Genomic DNA, 25,634 nt, shown 5'->3' on the forward strand with positions numbered 1-25,634 from the left:
TAGTCCATAACAAGTTGACTCCAACCTAAGTGTATGTAAGCTTCTGACTTCAACTGTATATATACAGTGTTGTAATGATGTGCAAATAGTTAAAGTACAAAAGGGAAACAAATAAAGATAAATATATACATGTATTAATATGTCAGTGCCCCACACTCACCGTCACACTGCCGCCCGTAGCAACCATGACAACATTCTGTTATGTTGACGTTTGAGTCGGTTTTCAGTTTCCCAAAAGCATCCGAAGGCTAAGTTCATCAAAGGAACATTCATTAAAGCATTGTTATTAACATTGCACTTGAAAACACTTGTAATCTAGCACCTGCCTCAGACTATTCGTAGAATCTCTAAGTGCACCGCTCGATGATTCCCCCCCCCCCTCCCGGGGCACTTTATACACAGTAGATCTCCGCTTAACCTAGAATCATATTGTTTTATCTTATTCTCTGTGACCCTCCAATAAATTCAGAACAAAGCTGCCAATGTCTTTGTAATTGATACAAACAAGTGACGTAATATGCTTCAAATGAAAAGCGAGACGACTGCATTGAAATATAAATAGCTATTTCAATCCTCGTGAAATACATTTTCAAATCAAAGGAGTATTATTGTGCTGCTTGTAAGGCTACGAAATGCTTACTTATAAGCCCTTAACCAACAGTCCTGCTCAAGATGAAGAAACTATTTTCCAATTAGGCTAAAATAAAGTCATAATAAAAAGTAACATAATAAGAATAAGAATAACAAGGCTAGTTCCGGGGGGTACCGAGGCAGTGGGTACAGGTACAGGCTAGTTCCAGGGGGTACCGAGGCAGTGGGTACAGGTACAGGCCAGTTCCAGGGGGCACTGAGGCAGTGGGTACAGGTACAGGCTAGTTCCAGGGGCACTGAGGCAGTGGGTACAGGTACAGGCTAGTTCCAGGGGTACCGAGGCAGTGGGTACAGGTACAGGCTAGTTCCAGGGGGTACCGTGGCAGTGGGTACAGGCTAGTTCCGGGGGTACCGAGGCAGTGGGTACAGGTACAGGCTAGTTCCAGGGGGTACCGAGGCAGTGGGTACAGGTACAGGCTAGTTCCAGGGGGCACTGAGGCAGTGGGTACAGGTACAGGCTAGTTCCAGGGGGCACCGAGGCAGTGGGTACAGGTACAGGCTAGTTCCAGGGGGTACCGAGGCAGTGGGTACAGGTACAGGCTACTTCCAGGGGGTATCGAGGCAGTGGGTACAGGTACAGGCTAGTTCCAGGGGGTACCGAGGCAGTGGGTACAGGTACAGGCTAGTTCCAGGGGGTACCGAGGCAGTGGGTACAGGTACAGGCTAGTTGAGGTAATCTGTACATGTAGGTGGGGGCGAAGTGACTCTGCATAGGTAACACACATACAGTGAGTAGCAGCACTGTACACGAGGGGGCAGGGGGGGGTTGGTCAATGTTATGTTGGGATTCTGTCTGCTTTCTAACCTAATGGTTATTCAGCAGAGGTACAGCTTTCCAACAGAATGACCTGCGTGGATATGACCTGTTGGATATGTTGCCAAGAATTGGGCAAAATATCAACATTGAGCTAACTGTGTAAATGCCTTAGAGTTTGGAGTTGGTGTGACTCTGACATCATCTCCATGGATATGAGAGTGCAGGCGTCTGACTGTCTTATTATGGTCGCTGTGACACCTCGGTATAACCGCACAGACAGACAGCTGATAGCCAACGCAGCACAGCCCATGTGTTTAAATGAACCCCTATTTGTTTTAATCATTAGTCAAAACCACCAACATTAACACTCCAATCAAGTAGTGTATGAAACAATCACGAGGGAGAACATATTAGAGGGAGAACATATTAATATTAGAGGGAGAACATATTAGTTGGAGAACATATTCATATTAGAGGGAGAATAAATAAGAGAGAGAACATATTAGAGGGAGAAAATATTCATATTAGAAGGAGAATATGTTAGAGGGAGAACATATTCATATTAGAGGGAGAACATTCATTTTAGAGGGATAACATAAAAGAGGGAGAACATATTAGAGGGAGAACATATTAGATGGAGAACATAGTAGAGGGAGAATATATTAGAGGGAGAACATATTCATATTAGAGGGAGAACATATTAAAGGGAGAACATATTCATATTAGAGGGAGAACATATTCATATTAGAGGGAGAACATATTAGAGGGAGAACATATTCATATTAGAGGGAGAACATATTAGAGGGAGAACATATTAGAGGGAGAACATATTAGAGGGAGAACATATTCATATTAGAGGGAGAACATATTCATATTAGAGGGAGAACATATTCATATTATAGGGAGAACATATTAGAGGGAGAACTTATTAGAGGGCGATAATATTTGAGGGATAACATATGAGAGGACAACATATTCATATTAGAGGGAGAACATGTTAGAGGGAGAACATATTCATATTAGAGGGAGAACATATTAGAGGGAGAACAAATTCATATTAGAGGGAGAACATATTCATATTAGAGGGAGAACATTCATATTAGAGGGATAACATAAAAGAGGGAGAACATATTAGAGGGAGAACACATTCATATTAGAGGGAGAAAATATTCATATTGGAGGGAGACCATATTAGAGGGAGAACATATTCATATTAGAGGGAGAACATATTAGAGGGAGAACATATTCATATTAGAGGGTGACCATATTAGAGGGAGAACATATTAGAGGGACAACATATTCATATTAGAGGGAGAACATATTAGAGGGAGAACATATTCATATTAGAGGGAGAACATATTCATATTAGAGGGGAACATATTAGATGGAGAACATATTCATATTGGAGGGAGAACATTCATATTAGAGGGATAACATTCATATTAGAGGGAGAACATATTAGAGGGAGAACATATTAGAGTGAGAACATATTAGAGGGAGAATATATTAGAGGGTTAACATATTCATATTAGAGGGAGAACATTTTCATATTAGAGGGAGAACATATTAGAGGGAGAACATATTCATATTAGAGGGAGAACATATTAGAGGGAGAACATATTAGATGGAGAACATATTAGAGGGAGAATATATTAGAGGGAGAACATATTCATATAAGAGGGAGAACATATTAGAGGGAGAACAGATTCATATTAGAAGGAGAACATATTATAGGGAGAAAATATTCATATTAGAAGGAGAATATATTCATATTAGAGGGAGAACATATTAGAGGGAGAACATATTCATATTTGAGGGAGAACATATTCATATTAGAGGGAGAACATATTAGATGGAGAACATATTCATATTGGAGGGAGAACATTCATATTAGAGGGAGAACATTCATATTAGAGGGAGAACATATTAGAGGGAGAACATATTCATATTAGAGGGAGACCATATTAGAGGGAGAACATATTAGAGGAGAACATATTCATATTAGAGGGAGAACATATTTATATTAGAGGGAGAACATATTCATATTAGAGGAGACCATATTAGAGGGAGAACATATTAGAGGGGGATAATATTTGAGGGATAACATATTAGAGGGACAACATATTCATATTAGAGGAGAACATGTTAGAGGGAGAACATATTCATATTAGAGGGAGAACAAATTCATATTAGAGGGAGAACATATTCATATTAGAGGGAGAACATATTCATATTAGAGGGAGAACATATTAGAGGGAGAACATATTCATATTAGAGGGAGAACATATTAGAGGGAGACATATTCAAAATAGAGGGAGAATGTATTAGAGGGAGAACATATTCATATTAGAGGGAGAACATATTCATATTAGAGGGAGAACATTCATATTAGAGGGAGACCCTAAAAGAGGGAGAACATATTAGATGGAGAACATATTAGAGGGAGAATATATTCATATTAGAGGGAGAACATAAAAGAGTGAGAACATAAAAGTGGGAGAACATATTAGAGGGAGACCATATTAGAGGGAGAACATATTCATATTAGAGGGAGAACATATTAGAGGGAGAACATATTCATATTAGAGGGTGACCATATTAGAGGGAGAACATATTAGAGGGACAACATATTCATATTAGAGGGAGAACATATTAGAGGGAGAACATATTCATATTAGAGGGAGAACATATTAGAAGGAGAACATATTAGAGGGAGAACAAATTCATATTAGAGGGAGAACATATTCATATTAGAGGGAGAACATATTCATATTATAGGGAGAATGTATTAGAGGGAGAACATATTCATATTAGAGGGAGAAAACATTAGAGGGAGAACATATTCATATTAGAAGGAGAACATGCTATTGGGAGAAAATATTCATATTAGAAGGAGAACATATTAGAGGGAGAACATATTAGAAGGAGAACATATTAGAGGGAGAACATAAAAGTGGGAGAACATATTCGAGGGAGAACATATTCATATTAGAGGGAGAACATATTCGAGGGAGAACATATTCATATTAGAGGGAGAACATATTCGAGGGAGAACATATTCATATTAGAGGGAGAACATTCATTTTAGAGGAGAACATAAAAGAGGGAGAACATATTAGAGGAGAACATATTAGATGGATAACATATTAGAGGGAGAATATATTAGAGGGAGAACATATTCATATTAGAGGGAGAACATATTCATATTAGAGGGAGAACATATTAGAGGGAGAACATATTCATATTAGAGGGAGAACATTCATTTTAGAGGGATAACATAAAAGAGGGAGAACATATTCATATTAGAGGGAGAACATATTCATATTAGAGGGAGAACATATTAGAGGGAGAACATATTAGAAGGAGAACATATTCATATTAGAGGGAGAACATTCATTTTAGAGGGAGAACATTCATATTAGAGGGAGAACATATTAGAGGGAGAACATATTAGAGGAGAACATATTCATATTAGAGGGAGAACATATTAGAGGGAGAACATATTCAGATTAGATGGAGAATATATTAGAGGGAGAACATATTAGAAGGAGAACATATTAGAGGGAGAACATAAAAGTGGGAGAACATATTAGAGGGAGAACATATTAGAGGGAGAACATATTCATATTAGAGGGAGAACATATTACAGGGAGAACATATTCATATTAGAGGGAGAACATTCATTTTAGAGGGATAACATAAAAGAGGGAGAACATATTAGAGGGAGAACATATTAGATGGATAACATATTAGAGGGAGAATATATTAGAGGGAGAACATATTCATATTAGAGGGAGAACATATTAGAGGGAGAACATATTCATATTAGAGGGAGAACATATTAGAGGGAGAACATATTCAGATTAGATGGAGAATATATTAGAGGGAGAACATATTAGAAGGAGAACATATTAGAGGGAGAACATAAAAGTGGGAGAACATATTAGAGGGAGAACATATTCATATTAGAGGGAGAACATTCATTTTAGAGGGATAACATAAAAGAGGGAGAACATATTAGAGGGAGAACATATTAGATGGATAACATATTAGAGGGAGAATATATTAGAGGGAGAACATATTCATATCAGAGGGAGAACATATTAGAGGGAGAACATATTCATATTAGAGGGAGAACATATTCATATTAGAGGGAGAACATATTAGAGGGAGAACATATTAGAAGGAGAACATATTAGAGGGAGAACATATTAGAAGGAGAACATATTCATATTAGAGGGAGAACATATTAATATTAGAGGGAGAACATATTAGAAGGAGAACATATTAGAGGGAGAACATATTAGAAGGAGAACATATTCATATTAGAGGGAGAACATTCATTTTAGAGGGAGAACATATTCATATTAGAGGGAGAACATATTAGAGGGAGAACATATTCAGATTAGATGGAGACATATTAGAGGGAGAACATATTCATATTAGAGGGAGAGGGAGAACATATTCATATTAGAAGGAGAACATATTATTGGGAGAAAATATTCATATTAGAGGGAGAACATATTAGAGGAGAACATATTAGAGGAGAACATATTAGAGGGAGAACATAAAAGTCATATTAGAGGAGAACATATTCATATTAGAGGGAGAACATATTAGAGGGAGAACATATTCATATTAGAGGGAGAACATATTAGAGGGAGAACATATTCATATTAGAGGGAGAACATATTAGAGGGAGAACATATTAGAGGGAGAACATATTAGAGGAGAACATATTCATGAGATAACATTTTTAGAGGGAGAACATTCATTTTAGAGGGAGAACATATTCATATTAGAGGGAGAACATATTAGAGGGAGAACATATTCATATTAGAGGAGAACATATTAGAGGGAGAACATATTCAGATTAGATGGAGAACATATTAGAGGGAGAACATATTAGAGGAGAACATATTAGAGGGAGAACATATTCATTTTAGAGGAGAACATATTTTAGAGGGAGAACATATTTAGAGGGAGAACATATTCATGTTAGAGGGAGAACATATTAGAGGGAGAACATATTCATATTAGAGGGAGAACATATTAGAGGGAGAAACATATTCATATTAGAGGGAATATATTAGAAGAACATATTAGAGAACATATTAGAGGGAGAACATATTCATATTAGAGGGAGAACATATTAGAGGGAGAACATATTCAGATTAGATGGAGAATATATTAGAGGGAGAACATATTAGAAGGAGAACATATTAGAGGGAGAACATAAAAGTGGGAGAACATATTAGAGGGAGAACATATTCATATTAGAGGGAGAACATATTCATATTAGAGGGAGAACATATTAGAGGGAGAACATATTCATATTAGAGGGAGAACATTCATTTTAGAGGGAGAACATAAAAGAGGGAGAACATATTAGAGGGAGAACATATTAGATGGATAACATATTAGAGGGGAGAATATATTAGAGGGAGAACATATTCATATTAGAGGGAGAACATTCATTTTAGAACATATTTAGAGGGAGAACATATTCATATTAGAGGGAGAACATATTCATATTAGAGGAGAACATATTAGAGGGAGAACATATTCATATTAGAGGGAGAATATTCATTAGAGGGAGAACATATTCATATTAGAGGAGAACATATTAGAGGGAGAACATATTAGAGAGGAGAACATAAAAGAGGGAGAACATATTAGATTATTAGAGGGAGAACATATTAGAGGGAGAACATATTCAGATTAGAGGGAGAACATATTCATTTTAGAGGGAGAACATATTAGAGGGAGAACATATTAGAGGAGAACATATTAGAATATATTAGAGGGAGAATATATTAGAGGAGAACATATTCATATTAGAGGGAGAACATATTAGAGGGAGAACATATTCATATTAGAGGGAGAACATATTCATATTAGAGGGAGAACATATTAGAGGGAGAACATATTCATTTTAGAGGGAGAACATTCATTTTAGAGGGAGAACATATTCATGTTAGAGGGAAAACATATTAGAGGGAGAACATATTCATATTAGAGGGAGAACATATTAGAGGGAGAACATATTCATATTAGAGGAGAACATATTAGAGGGAGAACATATTAGAGGGAGAACATATTAGAAGGAGAACATATTCATTTTAGAGGGAGAACATTCTTTTTAGAGGGAGAACATATTCATGTTAGAGGGAAAACATATTAGAGGGAGAACATATTCATATTAGAGGGAGAACATATTCATATTAGATTAGATGGAGAATATATTAGAGAGGAGAACATATTAGAAGGAGAACATATTAGAGGGAGAACATAAAAGTGGGGAGAACATATTAGAGGAGAACATATTCGAGAACATATTCGAGAACATATTCGAGGAGAACATATTCATATTAGAGGGAACATATTAGAGGGAAACATATTCATATTAGAGGGAGAACATATTAGAGGGAGAACATATTCGTATTAGAGGGAGAACATATTAGAGGGAGAACATATTCATATTAGAGGGAGAACATATTCATATTAGAGGGAGAACATATTCATATTAGAAGGAGAACATATTATAGGGAGAAAATATTCATATTAGAGGGAGAACATATTCATATTAGAGGGAGAACATATTAGAGGGAGAACATATTCATATTAGAGGGAGAACATTCATTTTAGAGGGATAACATAAAAGAGGGAGAACATATTAGAGGGAGAACATATTAGATGGATAACATATTAGAGGGAGAATATATTAGAGGGAGAACATATTCATATTAGAGGGAGAACATATTAGAGGGAGAACATATTCATATTAGAGGGAGAACATATTCATATTAGAGGGAGAACATATTAGAGGGAGAACATATTCATTTTAGAGGGAGAATATTCATTTTAGAGGGAGAACATATTCATATTAGAGGAGAACATATTAGAAGGAGAACATATTAGAGGGAGAACATAAAAGTGGGAGAACATATTAGAGGGAGAACATATTAGAGGGAGAACATATTCATATTAGAGGAGAACATATTCATATTAGAGGGAGAACATATTAGAGGGAGAACATATTCATATTAGAGGGAGAACATATTAGAGGGAGAACATAAATATTAGAGGAGAACATATTAGAGGGAGAACATATTAGATGGATAACATATTAGAGGGAGAACATATTAGAGGGAGAACATATTCATATTAGAGGGAGAACATATTAGAGGGAGAACATATTCATATTAGAGGGAGAACATATTCATATTAGAGGAGAACATATTAGAGGAGAACATATTAGAGGGAGAACATATTCATATTAGAGGGAGAACATATTAGAGGGAGAACATATTCATTTTAGAGGGAGAACATTCATTTTAGAGGGAGAACATATTCATATTAGAGGGAGAACATATTAGAGGGAGAACATATTAGAGGGAGAACATATTAGAAGGAGAACATATTCATTTTAGAGGGAGAAAATTCTTTTTAGAGGGAGAACATTCATATTAGAGGGAGAACATATTCATGTTAGAGGGAGAACATATTAGAGGGAGAACATATTCATATTAGAGGGAGAACATATTAGAGGGAGAACATATTCAGATTAGATGGAGAATATATTAGAGAGGGAGAACATATTAGAAGGAGAACATATTAGAGGGAGAACATAAAAGTGGGAGAACATATTAGAGGGAGAACATATTCGAGAACATATTCGAGAACATATTCGAGGGAGAACATATTCATATTAGAGGGAGAACATATTAGAGGGAGAACATATTCATATTAGAGGGAGAACATATTAGAGGGAGAACATATTCAGATTAGATGGAGAATATATTAGAGGGAGAACATATTAGAAGGAGAACATATTAGAGGGAGAACATAAAAGTGGGAGAACATATTAGAGGGAGAACATATTCGAGGGAGAACATATTCATATTAGAGGGAGAACATATTCATATTAGAGGGAGAACATATTAGAGGGAGAACATATTCATATTAGAGGGAGAACATATTAGAGGGAGAACATATTCATATTAGAGGGAGAACATATTAGAGGGAGAACATATTCATATTAGAGGGAGAACATTCATTTTAGAGGGATAACATATTAGAGGGAGAACATATTCATATTAGAGGGAGAACATTCATTTTAGAGGGAGAACATTCATATTAGAGGGAGAACATATTAGAGGGAGAACATAAAAGAGGAGAACATATTAGAGGGAGAACATATTAGATGGAGAACATATTCATATTACAGGGAGAAAATATTAGAGGAGAACATATTCAGATTAGAGGAGAACACATTAGATGGAGAACATATTCAAATTAGAGGAGAACATATTCATATTAGAGGGAGAACATATTAGAGGAGAACATATTCATATTACAGGGAGAAAATATTAGAGGGAGAACATATTCAGATTAGAGGGAGAACACATTAGATGGAGAACATATTCAAATTAGAGGAGAACATATTCATATTAGAGGGAGAACATATTCATATTAGAGGGAGAACATAAAAGAGGAGAACATATTAGAGGAGAACATATTAGATGGATAACATATTAGAGGGAGAATATATTAGAGGAGAACATATTCATATTAGAGGGAGAACATATTAGAGGGAGAACATATTCAGATTAGATGGAGAATATATTAGAGGGAGAACATATTAGAAGGAGAACATATTAGAGGGAGAACATAAAAGTGGGAGAACATATTAGAGGGAGAACATATTCGAGGGATAACATATTCATATTAGAGGGAGAACATATTCATATTAGAGGGAGAACATATTAGAGGGAGAACATATTCATATTAGAGGGAGAACATTCATTTTAGAGGGATAACATAAAAGAGGGATAACATATTAGAGGGAGAACATATTAGATGGATAACATATTAGAGGGAGAATATATTAGAGGGAGAACATATTCATATTAGAGGGAGAACATATTAGAGGAGAACATATTCATATTAGAGGAGAACATATTCATATTAGAGGGAGAACATATTAGAGGAGAACATATTAGAAGGAGAACATATTAGAGGGAGAACATATTAGAAGGAGAACATATTCATATTAGAGGGAGAACATATTCATATTAGAGGGAGAACATATTAGAGGGAGAACATATTAGAAGGAGAACATATTAGAGGGAGAACATATTAGAAGGAGAACATATTCATATTAGAGGGAGAACATTCATTTTAGCGGGAGAACATTCATTTTAGAGGGAGAACAAAAAAGAGGGAGAACATATTAGAGGGAGAACATATTAGATGGATAACATATTAGAGGGAGAATATATTAGAGGGAGAACATATTCATATTAGAGGGAGAACATATTAGAGGGAGAACATGTTCATATTAGAGGGAGAACATATTCATATTAGAGGGAGAACATATATTAGAGGGAGAACATAAAAGAGGAGAACATATTAGAGGGAGAACATATTAGATGGATAACATATTAGAGGGAGAATATATTAGAGGGAGAACATATTCATATTAGAGGGAGAACATGTTCATATTAGAGGGAGAACATATTCATATTAGAGGGAGAACATATTAGAGGGAGAACATATTCATTTTAGAAGGAGAACATTCATTTTAGAGGAGAACATATTCATATTAGAGGGAGAACATATTAGATGGAGAACATATTAGAGGAGAACATATTAGAAGGAGAACATATTCATTTTAGAGGAGAACATTCATTTTAGAGGGAGAACATTCATATTAGAGGGAGAACATATTCATGTTAGAGGAGAGAACATATTCATATTAGAGGGAGAACATATTCAGATTAGATGGAGAATATATTAGAGAGGGAGAACATATTAGATGGAAGGAGAACATATTAGAGGGAGAACATAAAAGTGGGAGAACATATTAGAGGGAGAACATATTCGAGACCATATTCGAGAACATATTCGAGGGAGAACATATTCATATTAGAGGGAGAACATATTTGAGGAGAACAAATTCATATTAGAGGGAGAACATATTCATATTAGAGGAGAACATGCTATAGGGAGAAATATTCATATTAGAAGGAGAATATATTAGAGGGAGAACATATTCATATTAGAGGGAGAACATTCATTTTAGAGGGATAACATGAAAGAGGGAGAACATATTAGAGGGAGAACATATTATATGGATAACATATTAGAGGAGAATATATTAGAGGAGAACATATTCATATTAGAGGGAGAACATATTAGAGGGAGAACATATTCATATTAGAGGGAGAACATATTAGAGGGAGAACATATTCATTTTAGAAGGAGAACATTCATTTTAGAGGAGAACATATTCATATTAGAGGGAGAACATATTAGAGGAGAACATATTAGAGGGAGAACATATTAGAAGGAGAACATATTCATTTTAGAGGGAGAACATATTTTAGAGGAGAACATTCATTTTAGAGGGAGAACATATTAGAGGAGAACATATTCAGATTAGATGGAGAATATATTAGAGAGGAGAACATATTAGAAGGAGAACATATTAGAGGGAGAACATAAATTTTAGTGGGAGAACATATTAGAGGGAGAACATATTTAGAGGGAGAACATATTCATATTAGAGGGAGAACATATTAGAGGGAGAACATATTCATATTAGAGGAGAACATTAATTTTAGAGGATAACATAAAAGAGGAGAACATATTAGAGGGAGAACATATTAGATGGATAACATATTAGACAGAGAAACATATTAGAGGGAGAACATATTCATATTAGAGGGAGAACATATTAGAGGGAGAACATAATTCATATTAGAGGGAGAACATATTCATATTAGAGGAGAACATATTAGAGGAGAACATATTAGAAGGAGAACATATTAGAGGAGAACATATTAGAGGAGAACATATTCATATTAGAGGGAGAACATATTATATATTATATGGATAACATATTAGAGGGAGAATATATTAGAAGGAGAACATATTCAGAGGGAGAACATATTAGATGGAGAACATATTCATATTAGAGGGAGAACATATTAGAGGAGAACATATTCATATTAGAGGAGAACATAAATTTTAGAGGAGAACATATTCATATTAGAGGAGAACATATTAGATGGATAACATATTAGAGGAGAATATATTAGAGGAGAACATATTCATATTAGAGGGAGAACATATTAGAGGAGAACATATTCATATTAGAGGAGAACATATTAGAGGGAGAACATATTAGAAGGAGAACATATTAGAGGGGAGAACATATTAGAAGGAGAACATATTAGATTAGGGAGGAGGGAGAACATATTCGAGGGAGAACATATTCATATTAGAGGGAGAACATAGAGGGAGAACATATTCATATTAGAGGGAGAACATTAATTTTAGAGGGATAACATAAAAGAGGGAGAACATATTAGAGGGAGAACATATTAGATGGATAACATATTAGACAGAGAATATATTAGAGGGAGAACATATTCATATTAGAGGGAGAACATATTAGAGGAGAACATATTCATATTAGAGGAGAACATATTAGAGGAGAACATATTCATATTAGAGGAGAACATATTAGAGGGAGAACATATTAGAGGGAGAACATATTAGAGGGAGAACATATTCATATTAGAGGAGAACATATTAGAGGGAGAACATATTAGAGGGAGAACATATTAGAGGAGAACATTAGAGGGAGAACATATTCATATTCATATTAGAGGAGAACATATTCATATTAGAGGGAGAACATATTAGAGGAGAACATATTAGAGGGAGAACATATTAGATGGATAACATATTAGAGGAGAATATATTAGAGGGAGAACATATTCATATTAGAGGGAGAACATATTAGAGGAGAACATATTCATATTAGAGGAGAACATATTAGAGGGAGAACATATTAGATATATTAGAGGGAGAACATATTAGAAGGAGAACATATTCATATTAGAGGGAGAACATATTATAGGAGAACATATTAGAGGGAGAACATATTAGAGGGAGAATGGATATTCAAATTAGAGGAGAACATATTCATATTAGAGGGAGAACATAAAAGAGAAACATATTAGAGGAGAACATATTAGAGGGAGAACATATTAGAGGGAGAATATATTAGAGGGAGAACATATTCATATTAGAGGGAGAACATATTAGAGGGAGAACATATTCATATTAGAGGAGAACATATTAGAGGGAGAACATATTAGATTAGATGGAGAACATATTAGAGGGAGAACATATTAGAAGGAGAACATATTAGATATTAGTGGGAGAACATATTAGAGGGAGAACATATTCATATTATATTAGAGGGAGAACATATTCATATTAGAGGAGAACATATTAGAGAGAACATATTCATATTAGAGGGAGAACATTCATTTTAGAGGGATAACATAAAATAGGAGAACATATTAGAGGGAGAACATATTAGATGGATAACATATTAGAGGAGAATATATTAGAGGGAGAACATATTCATATTAGAGGGAGAACATATTAGAGGGAGAACATATTCATATTAGAGGAGAACATATTCATATTAGAGGGAGAACATATTAGAGGGAGAACATATTAGAAGGAGAACATATTAGAGGGAGAACATATTAGAAGGAGAACATATTCATATTAGAGGGAGAACATATTCATATTAGAGGGAGAACATATTAGAGGGAGAACATATTAGAGGGAGAACATATTAGATGGATAACATATTAGAGGGAGAATATATTAGAGGGAGAACATATTCATATTAGAGGGAGAACATTATTAGAGGGAGAACATATTCATATTAGAGAGAGAACATATTAGAAGGAGAACATATTAGAGGGAGAACAAATTCATATTAGAGGGAGAACAAATTCATATTAGAGGGAGAACATATTCATTTTAGAGGGAGGACATTCATTTTAGAGGGAGAACATATTCATGTTAGAGGGAAAACATATTAGAGGGAGAACATATTCATATTAGAGGAGAACATATTAGAGGGAGAACATATTCATATTAGAGGGAGAACATATTAGAGGAGAACATATTAGAGGGAGAACATATTAGAAGGAGAACATATTCATTTTAGAGGAGAACATTCTTTTTAGAGGAGAACATATTCATGTTAGAGGGAAAACATATTAGAGGGAGAACATATTCATATTAGAGGGAGAACATATTAGAGGGAGAACATATTCAGATTAGATGGAGAATATATTAGAGAGGGAGAACATATTAGAAGGAGAACATATTAGAGGGAGAACATAAAAGTGGGAGAACATATTAGAGGGAGAACATATTCGAGAACATATTCGAGAACATATTCGAGGGAGAACATATTCATATTAGAGGGAGAACATATTAGAGGGAGAACATATTCATATTAGAGGGAGAACATATTAGAGGGAGAACATATTCATATTAGAGGGAGAACATATTAGAGGGAGAACATATTCAGATTAGATGGAGAATATATTAGAGGGAGAACATATTAGAAGGAGAACATATTAGAGGAGAACATAAAAGTGGTAGAACATATTAGAGGAGAACATATTCGAGGGAGAACATATTCATATTAGAGGGAGAACATATTCATATTAGAGGAGAACATATTAGAGGAGAACATATTCATATTAGAGGGAGAACATTCATTTTAGAGGATAACATAAAAGAGGAGAACATATTAGAGGGAGAACATATTAGATGGATAACATATTAGAGGGAGAACATATTAGAGGGAGAACATATTCATATTAGAGGGAGAACATATTAGAGGGAGAACATATTCATATTAGAGGGAGAACATATTAGATGGAGAACGTATTAGAGGGAGAACATATTCATATTAGAGGGAGAACATATTAGAGGGAGAACATCAATATTTGAGGGAGAACATGTTCATGTTAAAGGGAGAACATATTAGAAGGAGAACATATTCATTTTAGAGGGAGAACATTCATATTAGAGGGAGAACATATTAGAGGGAGAACATTTTAGAGGGAGAACATATTCGTATTAGAGGGAGAACATATTCATATTAGAGGGAGAACATATTCATTTTAGAGGGAGAACATTCATATTAGAGGGAGAACATATTAGAGGGAGAACATATTCGTATTAGAGGGAGAACATATTAGAGGGAGAACATATTCATATTAGAGGGAGAACATATTCATATTAGAGGGAGAACATATTCATATTAGAAGGAGAACATATTATAGGGAGAAAATAATCATGTTAGAAGGAGAATATATCAGAGGAGAACATATTAGAAGGAGAACATATTAGAGGGAGAACATATTAGAGGGAGAATATATTATAGGAGAACATATTCATATTAGAGGGAGAACATATTAGAGGGAGAACATATTCATATTAGAGGGAGAACATATTAGAGGGAGAACATATTCATTTTAGAGGGAGAACATTCATATTAGAGGGAGAACATATTAGAGGGAGAACACATTAGAAGGAGAACATATTCATATTAGAGGGAGAACATTCATTTTAGAGGGAGAACATATTCATATTAGAGGAGAACATATTCATATTAGAGGGAGAACATTTTATAGTGATAACATATTAGAGGAGAATATATTAGAGGGAGAACATATTCATATTAGAGGGAGAACATATTAGAGGGAGAACATTCATTTTAGAGGAGAACATTAATAATAGAGGGAGAACATATTAGAGGGAGAACATAAAAGAGGAGAACATATTAGAGGGAGAACATATTAGATGTAGAACATATTAGAGGGAGAACATATTAGAGAGAGAACATATTAGAGGGAGAACATATTCATATTAGAGGAGAACAAATTCATATTAGAGGAGAACATATTCATATTAGAGGGAGACCATATTAGAGGAGAACATATTAGAGGGAGATCATATTCATATTAGAGGGAGAACATATTCATATTAGAGGAGACCATATTAGAGGGAGAACATATTAGAGGGAGAACATATTCATATTAGAGGAGAACATATTCATATTAGAGGGAGAACATATTCATATCAGAGGGAGACCATATTAGAGGAGAACATATTAGAGGGCGATAATATTTGAGGGATAACATATTAGAGGGACAACATATTCATATTAGAGGGAGAACATGTTAGAGGAGAACATATTCATATTAGAGGGAGAACATATTAGAGGGAGAACAAATTCATATTAGAGGGAGAACATATTCATATTAGAGGAGAACATTCATATTAGAGGGAGACCCTAAAAGAGGGAGAACATATTAGATGGAGAACATATTAGAGGGAGAATATATTCATATTAGAGGGAGAACATATTAGAGGGAGAACATATTCATATTAGAGGGAGAACATATTAGAGGGAGAACATATTCAGATTAGATGGAGAACATATTAGATGGAGAACATATTAGAGGGTGAACATATTAGAGGGAGAACATATTCATATTAGAGGAGAACATATTAGAGGGAGAACATATTAATATTAGAGGGAGAACATATTCATATTAGAGGGGAACATATTAGATGGAGAACATATTCATATTGGAGGGAGAATATTCATATTAGAGGAGAACAGTCATATTAGAGGGAGAACATATTCGAGGAGAACATAAAAGAGGGAGAACATATTAGATGGAGAACATATTAGAGGGAGAACATATTCATATTAGAGGAGAACATATTCATATTAGAGGGAGAACATATTAGAGGGAGAACAAATTCATATTAGAGGGAGAACATATTCATATTAGAGGGAGAACATTCATATTAGAGGGAGACCCTAAAAGAGGGAGAACATATTAGATGGAGAACATATTAGAGGGAGAATATATTCATATTAGAGGGAGAACATATTAGAGGGAGAACATATTCATATTAGAGGGAGAACATATTAGAGGGAGAACATATTCAGATTAGATGGAGAACATATTAGATGGAGAACATATTAGAGGGTGAACATATTAGAGGGAGAACATATTCATATTAGAGGGAGAACATATTAGAGGAGAACATATTAATATTAGAGGGAGAACATATTCATATTAGAGGGGAACATATTAGATGGAGAACATATTCATTCATATTGGAGGGAGAATATTCATATTAGAGGGAGAACAGTCATATTAGAGGGAGAACATATTCGAGGAGAACATATTCGAGGGAGAACATATTAGATGGAGAACATATTAGAGGGAGAACATATTCATATTAGAGGAGAACATATTCATATTAGAGGAGAACATATTAGAGGGAGAACATATTCGTATTAGAGGAGAACATATTAGAGGGAGAACATATTCATATTAGAGGGAGAAAATATTAATATTAGAGGGAGAACATATTCATATTAGAAGGAGAACATATTAGAGGGAGAACAGATTCATATTAGAAGGAGAACATATTATAGGGAGAAAATATTCATATTAGAAGGAGAATATATTCATATTAGAGGGAGAACATATTAGAGGAGAACATATTCATATTTGAGGGAGAACATATTCATATTAGAGGGAGAACATATTAGATGGAGAACATATTCATATTGGAGGGAGAACATTCATATTAGAGGGAGAACATTCATATTAGAGGGAGAACATATTAGAGGAGAACATAAAAGAGGAGAACATATTCATATTAGAGGGAGACCATATTAGAGGAGAACATATTAGAGGGAGAACATATTCATATTAGAGGGAGAACATATTCATATTAGAGGGAGAACATATTCATATTAGAGGGAGACCATATTAGAGGGAGAACATATTAGAGGGGGATAATATTTGAGGATAACATATTAGAGGGACAACATATTCATATTAGAGGGAGAACATGTTAGAGGGAGAACATATTCATATTAGAGGAGAACATATTAGAGGGAGAACAAATTCATATTAGAGGAGAACATATTCATATTAGAGGGAGAACATATTCATATTAGAGGAGACCATATTAGAGGGAGAACATATTCATATTAGAGGGAGAACATATTAGAGGGAGAACATATTCAAAATAGAGGGAGAATGTATTAGAGGAGAACATATTCACATTAGAGGGAGAACATATTCATATTAGAGGAGAACATTCATATTAGAGGGAGACCCTAAAAGAGGAGAACATATTAGATGGAGAACATATTAGAGGGAGAATATATTCATATTAGAGGGAGAACATAAAAGAGTGAGAACATAAAAGTGGGAGAACATATTAGAGGGAGAACATATTCGAGGGAGAACATATTCATATTAAAGGAGAACATATTAGAGGGAGAACATATTCATATTAGAGGAGACCATATTAGAGGAGAACATATTCATATTAGAGGGAGAACATATTCATATTAGAGGGAGAACATATTAGAGGGAGAACATATTCATATTAGAGGGAGAACATATTAGAGGAGAACATATTCATATTAGAGGAGAACATATTCATATTAGAGGGAGAACATATTAGAGGAGAACATATTCAGATTAGATGGAGAATGTATTAGAGGAGAACATATTCATATTAGAGGGAGAAAACATTAGAGGGAGAACATATTCATATTAGAAGGAGAACATGCTATTGGGAGAAAATATTCATATTAGAAGGAGAACATATTAGAGGGAGAACATATTAGAAGGAGAACATATTAGAGGAGAACATAAAAGTGGGAGAACATATTAGAGGAGAACATATTCGAGGGAGAACATATTCATATTAGAGGGAGAACATATTCGAGGGAGAACATATTCATATTAGAGGAGAACATATTCGAGGAGAACATATTCATATTAGAGGGAGAACATTCATTTTAGAGGGAGAACATAAAAGAGGAGAACATATTAGAGGGAGAACATATTAGATGGATAACATATTAGAGGGAGAATATATTAGAGGGAGAACATATTAGAAGGAGAACATATTAGAGGGAGAACATAAAAGTGGGAGAACATATTAGAGGAGAACATATTCGAGGGAGAACATATTCATATTAGAGGGAGAACATATTCGAGGAGAACATATTCATATTAGAGGGAGAACATATTCGAGGGAGAACATATTCATATTAGAGGAGAACATTCATTTTAGAGGAGAACATAAAGAGGGAGAACATATTAGAGGGAGAACATATTAGATGGATAACATATTAGAGGGAGAATATATTAGAGGGAGAACATATTCATATTAGAGGGAGAACATATTAGAGGGAGAACATGTTCATATTAGAGGGAGAACATATTCATATTAGAGGGAGAACATATTCATTTTAGAGGAGAACATTCATTTTAGAGGAGAACATATTCATATTAGAGGAGAACATATTAGAGGAGAACATATTAGAGGGAGAACATATTAGAAGGAGAACATATTCATTTTAGAGGGAGAACATTCATTTTAGAGGGAGAACATTCATATTAGAGGAGAACATATTCATGTTAGAGGGAGAACATATTAGAGGAGAACATATTCATATTAGAGGGAGAACATATTAGAGGGAGAACATATTCAGATTAGATGGAGAATATATTAGAGGGAGAACATATTAGAAGGAGAACATATTAGAGGGAGAACATAAAAGTGGGAGAACATATTAGAGGGAGAACATATTAGAGGGAGAACATATTCATATTAGAGGGAGAACATATTAGAGGGAGAACATATTCATATTAGAGGGAGAACATATTAGAGGGAGAACATATTAGATGGAGAACATATTAGAGGGAGAATATATTAGAGGGAGAACATATTCATATTAGAGGGAGAACATATTAGAGGGAGAATATATTCATATTAGAGGGAGAACATATTAGAGCGAGAACATATTCATATTAGAGAGAGAATATATTAGAGGGAGAACATATTAGAAGGAGAACATATTAGAGGGAGAACATAAAAGTGGGAGAACATATTAGAGGGAGAACATATTCATATTAGAGGGAGAACATATTAGAGGAGAACATATTCATATTAGAGGAGAACATTCATTTTAGAGGATAACATAAAAGAGGGAGAACATATTAGAGGGAGAACATATTAGATGGATAACATATTAGAGGAGAATATATTAGAGGAGAACATATTCATATTAGAGGGAGAACATATTAGAGGGAGAACATATTCATATTAGAGGGAGAACATATTAGAGGAGAACATATTCAGATTAGATGGAGAATATATTAGAGGGAGAACATATTAGAGGAGAACATATTAGAGGGAGAACATAAAAGAGTGGGAGAACATATTAGAGGGAGAACATATTCATATTAGAGGGAGAACATTCATTTTAGAGGGATAACATAAAAGGGGAGAACATATTAGAGGAGAACATATTAGATGGATAACATATTAGAGGGAGAATATATTAGAGGAGAACATATTCATATCAGAGGAGAACATATTAGAGAGAACATATTCATATTAGAGGAGAACATATTCATATTAGAGGGAGAACATATTAGAGGAGAACATATTAGAAGGAGAACATATTAGAGGGAGAACATATTAGAAGGAGAAGATATTCATATTAGAGGAGAACATATTAATATTAGAGGGAGAACATATTAGAAGGAGAACATATTAGAGGGAGAACATATTAGAAGGAGAACATATTCATATTAGAGGGAGAACATTCATTTTAGCGGGAGAACATTCATTTTAGAGGGAGAACAAAAAAGAGGGAGAACATATTAGAGGGAGAACATATTAGATGGATAACATATTAGAGGGAGAATATATTAGAGGGAGAACATATTCATATTAGAGGGAGAACATATTAGAGGGAGAACATGTTCATATTAGAGGGAGAACATATTCATATTAGAGGGAGAACATATTAGAGGAGAACATATTAATTTTAGAGGGAGAACATTCATTTTAGAGGGAGAACATATTCATGTTAGAGGAAAACATATTAGAGGGAGAACATATTAGAGGAGAACATATTCAGATTAGATGGAGAATATATTAGAGGGAGAACATATTCAGATTAGATGGAGAATATATTAGAGGAGAACATATTAGAGGAGAACATATTAGAGGGAGAACATAAAAGTGGGAGAACATATTCGAGGGAGAACATATTCGAGGGAGAACATATTCATATTAGAGGAGAACATATTCATATTAGAGGATAACATATTAGAGGAGAACATATTCATATTAGAGGGAGAACATTCATTTTAGAGGGATAACATAAAATAGGGAGAACATATTAGAGGGAGAACATATTAGATGGATAACATATTAGAGGGAGAATATATTAGAGGGAGAACATATTCATATTAGAGGGAGAACATATTAGAGGAGAACATATTCATATTAGAGTGAGAACATATTCATATTAGAGGGAGAACATATTAGAGGAGAACATATTCATTTTAGAGGAGAATATTCATTTTAGAGGAGAACATATTCATATTAGAGGGAGAACATATTAGAAGGAGAACATATTAGAGGGAGAACATAAAAGTGGGAGAACATATTAGAGGGAGAACATATTCGAGGAGAACATATTCATATTAGAGGAGAACATATTCATATTAGAGGAGAACATATTAGAGGGAGAACATATTCATATTAGAGGGAGAACATTCATTTTAGAGGATAACATAAAAGAGGAGAACATATTAGAGGGAGAACATATTAGATGGATAACATATTAGAGGAGAATATATTAGAGGGAGAACATATTCATATCAGAGGGAGAACATATTAGAGGGAGAACATATTCATATTAGAGGGAGAACATATTCATATTAGAGGGAGAACATATTAGAGGGAGAACATATTAGAAGGAGAACATATTAGAGGGAGAACATATTAGAAGGAGAACATATTCATATTAGAGGGAGAACATTCATTTTAGAGGAGAACAAAAAAGAGGAGAACATATTAGAGGAGAACATATTAGATGGATAACATATTAGAGGGAGAATATATTAGAGGAGAACATATTCATATTAGAGGGAGAACATATTAGAGGAGAACATGTTCATATTAGAGGGAGAACATATTCATATTAGAGGGAGAACATATTAGAGGGAGAACATATTCATTTTAGAGGAGAACATTCATTTTAGAGGGAGAACATATTCATATTAGAGGGAGAACATATTAGAGGAGAACATATTAGAGGAGAACATATTAGAAGGAGAACATATTAGAGGAGAACATAAAAGTGGGAGAACATATTCGAGGGAGAACATATTCGAGGAGAACATATTCATATTAGAGGGAGAACATATTCATATTAGAGGATAACATATTAGAGGAGAACATATTCATATTAGAGGAGAACATTCATTTTAGAGGGATAACATAAAATAGGAGAACATATTAGAGGGAGAACATATTAGATGGATAACATATTAGAGGAGAATATATTAGAGGGAGAACATATTCATATTAGAGGGAGAACATATTAGAGGAGAACATATTCATATTAGAGTGAGAACATATTCATATTAGAGGGAGAACATATTAGAGGAGAACATATTCATTTTAGAGGAGAATATTCATTTTAGAGGGAGAACATATTCATATTAGAGGGAGAACATATTAGAAGGAGAACATATTAGAGGAGAACATAAAAGTGGGAGAACATATTAGAGGGAGAACATATTCGAGGAGAACATATTCATATTAGAGGAGAACATATTCATATTAGAGGGAGAACATATTAGAGGAGAACATATTCATATTAGAGGAGAACATTCATTTTAGAGGGATAACATAAAAGGGGAGAACATATTAGAGGAGAACATATTAGATGGATAACATATTAGAGGGAGAATATATTAGAGGAGAACATATTCATATCAGAGGAGAACATATTAGAGGGAGAACATATTCATATTAGAGGAGAACATATTCATATTAGAGGGAGAACATATTAGAGGGAGAACATATTAGAAGGAGAACATATTAGAGGAGAACATATTAGAAGGAGAACATATTCATATTAGAGGAGAACATTCATTTTAGAGGAGAACAAAAAGAGGGAGAACATATTAGAGGGAGAACATATTAGATGGATAACATATTAGAGGAGAATATATTAGAGGAGAACATATTCATATTAGAGGGAGAACATATTAGAGGAGAACATGTTCATATTAGAGGAGAACATATTCATATTAGAGGGAGAACATATTAGAGGGAGAACATATTCATTTTAGAGGGAGAACATTCATTTTAGAGGAGAACATATTCATATTAGAGGAGAACATATTAGAGGGAGAACATATTAGAGGGAGAACATATTAGAAGGAGAACATATTCATTTTAGAGGAGAAAATTCTTTTAGAGGAGAACATTCATATTAGAGGGAGAACATATTCATGTTAGAGGGAGAACATATTAGAGGGAGAACATATTCATATTAGAGGGAGAACATATTAGAGGAGAACATATTCAGATTAGATGGAGAATATATTAGAGAGGGAGAACATATTAGAAGGAGAACATATTAGAGGAGAACATAAAAGTGTGAGAACATATTAGAGGGAGAACATATTCGAGAACATATTCGAGAACATATTCGAGGGAGAACATATTCATATTAGAGGAGAACATATTAGAGGGAGAACATATTCATATTAGAGGAGAACATATTAGAGGAGAACATATTCATATTAGAGGGAGAACATATTAGAGGGAGAACATATTCAGATTAGATGGAGAATATATTAGAGGGAGAACATATTAGAAGGAGAACATATTAGAGGGAGAACATAAAAGTGGGAGAACATATTAGAGGGAGAACATATTCGAGGGAGAACATATTCATATTAGAGGGAGAACATATTCATATTAGAGGGAGAACATATTAGAGGGAGAACATATTCATATTAGAGGGAGAACATTCATTTTAGAGGGATAACATAAAAGAGGGAGAACATATTCATATTAGAGGGAGAACATTCATTTTAGAGGGAGAACATTCATATTAGAGGGAGAACATATTAGAGGGAGAACATAAAAGAGGGAGAACATATTAGATGGAGAACATATTAGATGGAGAAAATATTAGAGGGAGACCATATTAGAGGGAGAACATATTCATATTAGAGGGAGAACATATTAGAGCGAGAACATATTCATATTAGAGGGAGAACATATTAGATGGAGAAAATATTAGAGGGAGACCATATTAGAGGGAGAACATATTCATATTAGAGGGAGAACATATTAGAGCGAGAACATATTCATATTACAGGGAGAAAATATTAGAGGGAGAACATATTCAGATTAGAGGGAGAACACATTAGATGGAGAACATATTCAAATTAGAGGGAGAACATATTCATATTAGAGGGAGAACATATTCATATTAGAGGGAGAACATAAAAGAGGGAGAACATATTAGAGGGAGAACATATTAGATGGATAACATATTAGAGGGAGAATATATTAGAGGGAGAACATATTCATATTAGAGGGAGAACATATTAGAGGGAGAACATATTCATATTAGAGGGAGAACATATTAGAGGGAGAACATATTCAGATTAGATGGAGAATATATTAGAGGGAGAACATATTAGAAGGAGAACATATTAGAGGGAGAACATACAAGTGGGAGAACATATTAGAGGAGAACATATTCGAGGATAAACATATTCATATTAGAGGGAGAACATATTCATATTAGAGGGAGAACATATTAGAGGGAGAACATTCATTTTAGAGGGATAACATAAAAGAGGAGAACATATTAGAGGAGAACATATTAGATGGATAACATATTAGAGGGAGAATATATTAGAGGGAGAACATATTCATATTAGAGGGAGAACATATTAGAGGAGAACATATTCATATTAGAGGGAGAACATATTCATATTAGAGGGAGAACATATTAGAGGGAGAACATATTAGAAGGAGAACATATTAGAGGGAGAACATATTAGAAGGAGAACATATTCATATTAGAGGGAGAACATATTCATATTAGAGGAGAACATATTAGAGGGAGAACATATTAGAAGGAGAACATATTAGAGGGAGAACATATTAGAAGGAGAACATATTCATATTAGAGGAGAACATTCATTTTAGATGGAGAATATTCATTTTAGAGGAGAACATAAAAGAGGAGAACATATTAGAGGGAGAACATATTAGATGGAGAATATATTAGAGGAGAATATATTAGAGGGAGAACATATTCATATTAGAGGAGAACGTATTAGAGGGAGAACATGTTCATATTAGAGGAGAACATATTCATATTAGAGGGAGCATATATTAGAGGAGAACATAAAGAGGGAGAACATATTAGAGGGAGAACATATTA

The sequence above is a fragment of the Oncorhynchus tshawytscha genome, linkage group LG25 (genome assembly GCF_018296145.1).
Source record: "Oncorhynchus tshawytscha isolate Ot180627B linkage group LG25, Otsh_v2.0, whole genome shotgun sequence".
Taxonomy (NCBI): Eukaryota; Metazoa; Chordata; class Actinopteri; order Salmoniformes; family Salmonidae; genus Oncorhynchus; species Oncorhynchus tshawytscha.